The 6,883-nt window shown below is 27.2% G+C and overlaps 1 long non-coding RNA gene across 1 annotated transcript; it reads left to right on the top strand.

The window, feature by feature from the left end:
• Positions 1 to 326: 326 nt before the first annotated feature.
• On the top strand, positions 327 to 1,274 carry LOC122857630. Its single transcript, XR_006374252.1, has 3 exons — positions 327 to 349; positions 862 to 1,042; positions 1,127 to 1,274. It is a non-coding gene; the product is annotated as an uncharacterized LOC122857630 (long non-coding RNA).
• Positions 1,275 to 6,883: the final 5,609 nt, after the last annotated feature.

Here is a 6,883-nt window from a genome sequence, read left to right as displayed (position 1 = left end):
ACTATCAGTAGATCAAATAACATGTACTGAAAATACTGATAATTCTCAGTGGCAATCATTGAATGAAAATCTAGTTGATGTGAGTGATAAGGATCCCATTGATTGTGAGTGCTCTGATATACCAGGTAAGCTTAAGTATCAAATAAATGTTTCACATTCAAGGTATAATTGATATTCTATTATTTTTTTTGTATTTCCAGCTACTCCTGAAACTGTTATAATTCTTAAGAAAATATTATTATGTGTAAGAAGACGTCTGAAACAAAATAAGCAGTCCATGGAGACCAATGAAACTTCTAAAATTGAAAGTGAAAAAAAACCAGAGTGGCAACATATAACTGAAGGCAAAGTACGAAAAAACTAAATTTCAACCCAAGTGGAAAAAATATATTTAATGGAAATTTACTTTATATTCAGAAAAAATTTAGAAAAAATATGAATTAAATTTAAAATATACACAGATTTGGGAATACTAAAATTAAATTTAGAAAAAATTTAAAAAAGGTTTAGAAAAAATATAAATTAAATTTAAAATATATACAGTTTTGAACATACTAAAATTAAATTTAAAAAAAATTTACAGAAAATAAAAAAAAAATCAAGAAAAAATTTAGAAAAAGTTTAGTTTTAGTATGTCCAAACTTGTACATATTTTAAATTTAATTTATATTTGTTCTAAATTTTTTCTAAATTTAATTTTAGTATGCCCAAATCTGTATATCCATTAAATTTAATTTATATTTCCATTAAATATAAATTTAATATAAATAAAATATATTTTTTCCACTTGGGAATAAGAAAATCCTAATTTAATAACTGTTGGTTTCGTTTATTGATGAAATAATTATTTATTTGTTTTAGGTTAAACTTCAAGAAGGTTATGAGGTCTGGATATACCCAGCAGTACTGAACATCATAAAAGGAACATCAAATAATTGCCAATCAAGAATTTTTGGTCAATTGTTACATCATTTTCTGGGTGAAAAACTAGCATCGTTAACTTCTAAGAAAATACCTAGGGACGTATATAATGCATCACATGGTTAGTAAAACTAATATTTAATTATCAAAGATGATTCAAAAATATCTTTTGTTAAAACCTATATTTTTTATTCATTTGTTTCAGCATATGCTCTTGAAAATGCGACCATTCCATTTTCACTTACAGTTGGCAAATGTGCTAATAATAAATGCACAACAGAGAAAAAAAAGGATTTGAAAAGAAAAAAATTACCATCAACTAGTTCACTTACAGTTAGCAAATGTGCTAATAATAAATGCACAACAGAGAAAAAAAATAATAAATGCACAAAAAATTACCATCAACTAGTTCTACTATTTCAGCAGATAATGATGTTGTTGATGAACAGAACGTGCCAACGAATAAAAAAAAAAAAAATGAAAATATTAAGGTAACAAGTTATAAAAATTAAATTTTTATTTAATTTGATTAAAAAAATTTTTTTCTAATTTTTCTCATCTTTTTAGAGTCTCGATAATCAAATAAAAAGAAATGATGCTGAACAGGATTCCACTTTAGTGGACTGGGACACATTTTCACGAACTAATGCTACAAGTACACCTACAAAAATTTGTAATTATGGAAACGCTGGAGACTGTTCACAATTAACTACTTTAAATAGTTGTGATCCATCAAGTAATCAAAATTTGTTACTTAACCTTGATGAAACTAGCTCAAAATATCAACAAAATTATGCTTATCAAGAAAATGCCAGTTTTTCATATATTTCTAATGCTCAAAACATTCTACTTCTTGGGCAATAAAAAATAGAAGTAAAAAAAATATAAAAATGTAATTTATCGAGTATATCTTAACTACATGATACAATACACTTTTAATTAAACGTTGTTTAATTGAATAAATAAAAATTAAGCAATCAATTTATTATATTTATATTTTTTTATTATTGCTATTATTATTATTATTATTATTATTATTATTATATGTGTATAATCCGGATGTTCGAATATTCGCGCATGCGCAAACTTCTATATACCGTATACCGTATACCGAATAATGGTATAATATTATGACTTGTATAACGCTGTAGAATGATACTCTAGCAGCCGTTTTTGGCAGCCTTTTTTTTTTATGTATATGGAATTTTTTTGTCTCGGGTCTATTCCTATACTACGCTTGCATATACTCTATTCTCATTCTATACTATCCTACGCTTGGCCTATGCTCTATATGTACTTTACCGTTGCCCCGTGACGTCACCCATGCATTTTTACTACGCGCCCTTACTCATGCAACCTATTCCTATACCATACAATCCCATGCAATTGTTACGCTACACGGGCCCATACACCTTGTATTATAGGCCCATGTAACCCGGTACAACACACACGAGGGGGAAAATGGGGGGAACCGAATTCCCGAAATTCGCCCAGAAGAGCCACCTTCTACTACTGTTCAAAATCATTAAAATAAATAAAATTTAACACGGCCCTAGCCAGTGTATTAAAAATTTTTCATTTTCAACGGTAACCCGAGCCACATGCCCCAACAAACGTTACCAGATCTTTTTTTTTTTTTGAAATTTTCGTTATGTCAAAAAAAAAATAAGTAACTGTTATACAGTATATAATAATTATATACAATTTTATACAATTATTGAACAAGAAACTTAATTTTTAAGAAATATTAATTTTTTTCGTCGAATAATAACTTGTTACTATTTAATTAATTAATTTATTAACATATTTTCTTTCAAATAAATGATATTCAATTTCAATTATTTAATTCATTATTGAATATCATTTATTGATCGAATTAACAACAAAATAAATAATTAACTACGAAAAAAAAAAAATTTTTTTTTTTTTATTTTTTTTTTATCATATTTTTAACATATCATTAGTTTGATTAGAAAAATAAATCGTTTGAATCAAACGAAAAAATTAATTCTTTGAAAACGCTTTTTTGCTTGTAACAAATTATAATTTATTTAATTCATTACTTTTATTGTTTATATTAAGTCATCTGTCATTTGACACAAACATTACATCGTTTTAAAACTAAATGACGATTTTTTTTACAAACAGCCACCATTTGAATGAAAACACCACGTGGCATAACTTTAGAAGTTTATTTCTTAAAAAATACTCCCTGCCGTTCGAAACAAGAATGTAGTCTATTATAGGGAACGTAGTAGTGTCAAGGCGTGGTGGGGATACTTTTTAGAAGTTTTTTTCTTGATGAAAACGATCTATCGTTCGACACAAGACGCCATCTGTATGAAATAAACAAACTTCAATTATTTCAAGACTTTTTTCTTTCTCCTTACAAAACAATTATAATTCATAAAAAAAAAATTACTTCTTCCTTTAAAAATTTTCTTGCCAATTGTTTTTTAACAGAATTTTAAAAACAATTGTTTATTTCATTTTTTTACTTTTTTATTGATTCTGGCCGTTTTTAAGGAGATCCCATCCTGAATTTCTCACTATCAAAGTAAAATTTTCTTGGCTTTACAAAAAAAATATTTTCAAAAAAATCAATATATGGGCAAGCCCACGAAAACAGCATTTTACATTTTAAACTCTAATTTTAAAGTTTTTTTATGAATATACAAAAAAACTAATATTTCCTATGAAAAGCTGAGAAAATTCTACGTAAAAAAATACTATTGATTAAACTTTTATTTTGTTCTCAAAGTCTAAAAAAATGATTTGGAAAAAAAAAAAAATTTGAATGTGATGGAATTCCCCATACAATAACTCCGAAAGTAATGACAAAAAAAAAAAAAAAAAAAAAATACGAGTTTACAGTTTTAATCTAGTCATGCAACTGACCAATTTTCAGAAAGATCCGAGAGAGTGAGGCCCACATCGACGTCCTTAGTTGGCAGACTTGCTCATATATACATCTGTAAAGATATCCCGACATAAAACTTCTAGAGAATTTTAATTTAAATGAGAATTAAAGATATAAAACGATATATAATTATATCTAAAGATATATTTTAATATATAAGAAGATCTTTTCATTTTATGCCGAAAATTAACAGCATGAACATTCTTTTGTCTTCAAATCTCTAGATATATACTCATATTTGTGTATATCTCGAGAGATATTTGGACATAACATCAGATATCAAGATATTTATTTATTTATTTATTTGGGGAGTACATAAGCCCAGGAGTAAGGAAACCAAGAGTAGGGCGACAGGAATATAAATGAATGAGTTAAAGTTGAAGTTAATTAGTTAGACTTAGGAATTAATATAAACAGAACTTAAAATATGTACAATATAATGTGAGGTAAGTGCGTGAGTGTTTAATGCCTAGACTCTCGCTTGTTTTTTTTTTTTTTTTTTGAAGTGAAACTTCTTTACGCAAGGTAGTGAAAAAAAAACAGTGTGTCGGCCATGTAACGCTCGGCGCAAGCGAACGCTCAGACCGAGCAAGCGTTTGCCCATATAACTAATGAGAGTGAGTGAGTGGCTACGAGCAAGAAAGGAGATATGCTTTAAATAAATGTGCGTGTGTGTGTGTTTTGCCAATAGTATATATGATCGGTTTGCAGAGTTTATGAAAATGATGAATTAAAGAATTATACATGAATATTAGGGTGGCCCTTAAAAAGGTCAATGATGAATTTTTATGAGTGCACCCCCTAGAATGGTTCCAAATAAATAAAAAAAAATCCTGACAAAATTTCAAAGCTCTATCTTAATATTAACACGTGCCTCAAGTCACTTACTTTTTCCCGTTTAATTAACATGGCAATTTTTCTATATTTTAGTAACAATACTGTGGCGGCGTCGAAAAATATGTAAAAAATCGCATATTATGCCAATTTCTTTATTTTTCTATGTAGAATTTAACCGCTTTCACCGCTCGCCGAAATTTTCAATATTGGACCTACTATATGGGTCGACCCAACTCAAAACTCTCTGAATTACATTAAAAAAAAAAAACTGCAATCCGTTTACACTGGATTCTTCTGTTAACATTTATTTTTAAATATCTCATATGATTTAGACTTATTAACTGCTCTTTCAAATACGAAATGGCGGTCTGACTTTATTGATCTAATTAATTAAAAAATTTTAAAAAACACTCAATTCTGGAAAAAATTCGATTTTACTATTCTCATAATTAACATTAATATTATTATTATTTTTATTATTATTAACATTATTATCAAAATAAAGGTCGTATTGCAAAATCCATATTGCAAATGCTGAGCTAATCTATATCGATTTGTAAACACAATAATTAAAACTCAATGAGTAATATTTAATTTACTGTCAAAATTCAATATAGGCTCGAGTATGTAACGACGTACTATATGAACAGCTGATTCTTCAACATGCGTAAGACAGTGTTGAATTAATGAGTCATTATTAATAATCAATTTATGAATTTGTTTTCCGATTAATTATTTTATCCGTTTATTATTGCGAAGGAATTTTATTATTTATTGATTTATTATTCATATTAATTTTTTCGTTGGTATTTAAATTTATTATAAAAAAAATTGTATTAATTTTTTTTGTCAAATAAAAAAATGAAATAACAAAGGACCGCAGCAGCTGAGAAAATAATGTGGTTAAAAAAATTATGTTTTTTGCAACATTAATTCCTTAAAACATAATTCTTGGGCAACATTAATTCCTTATAGCTACATCTTTTCCTGAGCTACTACTTTTCCCTGGACATTTTTATTTTTTAAAAATAAAATTACATGTATATTATATATTGACACAAAAAAATGTCCAAGGAAAAGCAGTAGCTAAGGAAAAGATGTAGCTAAGGAAAAGATGGAGCTAAGGAATTACAGTTGCCAAAAAATTATTTTTCAAGCAACATTATTTCCTGAAAAAATAATTCTTCGGCAACATTAATTCCTTAGCTACATTTTTTTCTTAGCTACTACTTTTTCTTAGTGTTTTAATCACTTATTTGACAGATAAAATACATACAATTTATTTTAATAAATTGAAATACCAAGAAATAGAGCCAATCGAAATAAATAAATAAATCAACAATTAAATCCTATTGCAGTAATAAAGAATAACTATTTATCAAATATTCAATAATATTAAATGCATAAATTAGTCCAGATTAGACAAGATTAAATTCAAAAATTAATGATTATATTATCATCATTATATTAAATTAAACTATTTATTTTAATTGATATGAAAGTTCTCATAATGAGAACCCTTTGTCTCTCAATCTCTATTACAGAATTGTATTAGGGCTCCCTCTGGATCGACGTCGAATCGAGCGTTTTTCGCGTAACGTTTCGACGTCGATCCGAGCTCGATTTTCGACGTCCACTGGATGTTGACTGTCGGAAATCGACTTAGATTTCTACCTGGGATGTAATTCAAAGAGTTTTGGGTTGGGTCAACCCATATAGTACGTCCAATATTAAAAATTTCGGCGAGCGGTGAAAGCGGTTAAATTCTACATAGAAAAATAAAGAAATTGGCATAATATGCGATTTTTTACATATTTTTTGACGACGCTACAGTATTGTTACTAAAATATAGAAAATATACCATGTTAATTAAACGGGAAAAAGTGACTTGAGGCACGGGTTAATATTAAGATAGAGCTTTGAAATTTTGTCAGGATTTTTTTTTTATTTATTTGGAACCATTCTAGAGGGTGCACTCATAAAAATTCACCATTGACCTTTTTAAGGGCCACCCTAATGAATATACTAGTATATTGGGAATTGAGCTCAATTAAAAATTATTATTAGTATATTAATATTATTGATATTATTATTATAATTATTATTTTATTATTCATATCGTTATTGATGAATACCATTGATATTATTTCTAATATTGAATGGATATTATTATTCTTCATAATATTATTGAAATTATTATTTTTT

This window comes from Aphidius gifuensis, linkage group LG5 (genome assembly GCF_014905175.1).
Source record: "Aphidius gifuensis isolate YNYX2018 linkage group LG5, ASM1490517v1, whole genome shotgun sequence".
Taxonomy (NCBI): domain Eukaryota; kingdom Metazoa; phylum Arthropoda; class Insecta; order Hymenoptera; family Braconidae; genus Aphidius; species Aphidius gifuensis.
Note: the sequence above shows the minus strand (reverse complement) of the source record. Positions and strands in the feature narration are given on the sequence as shown.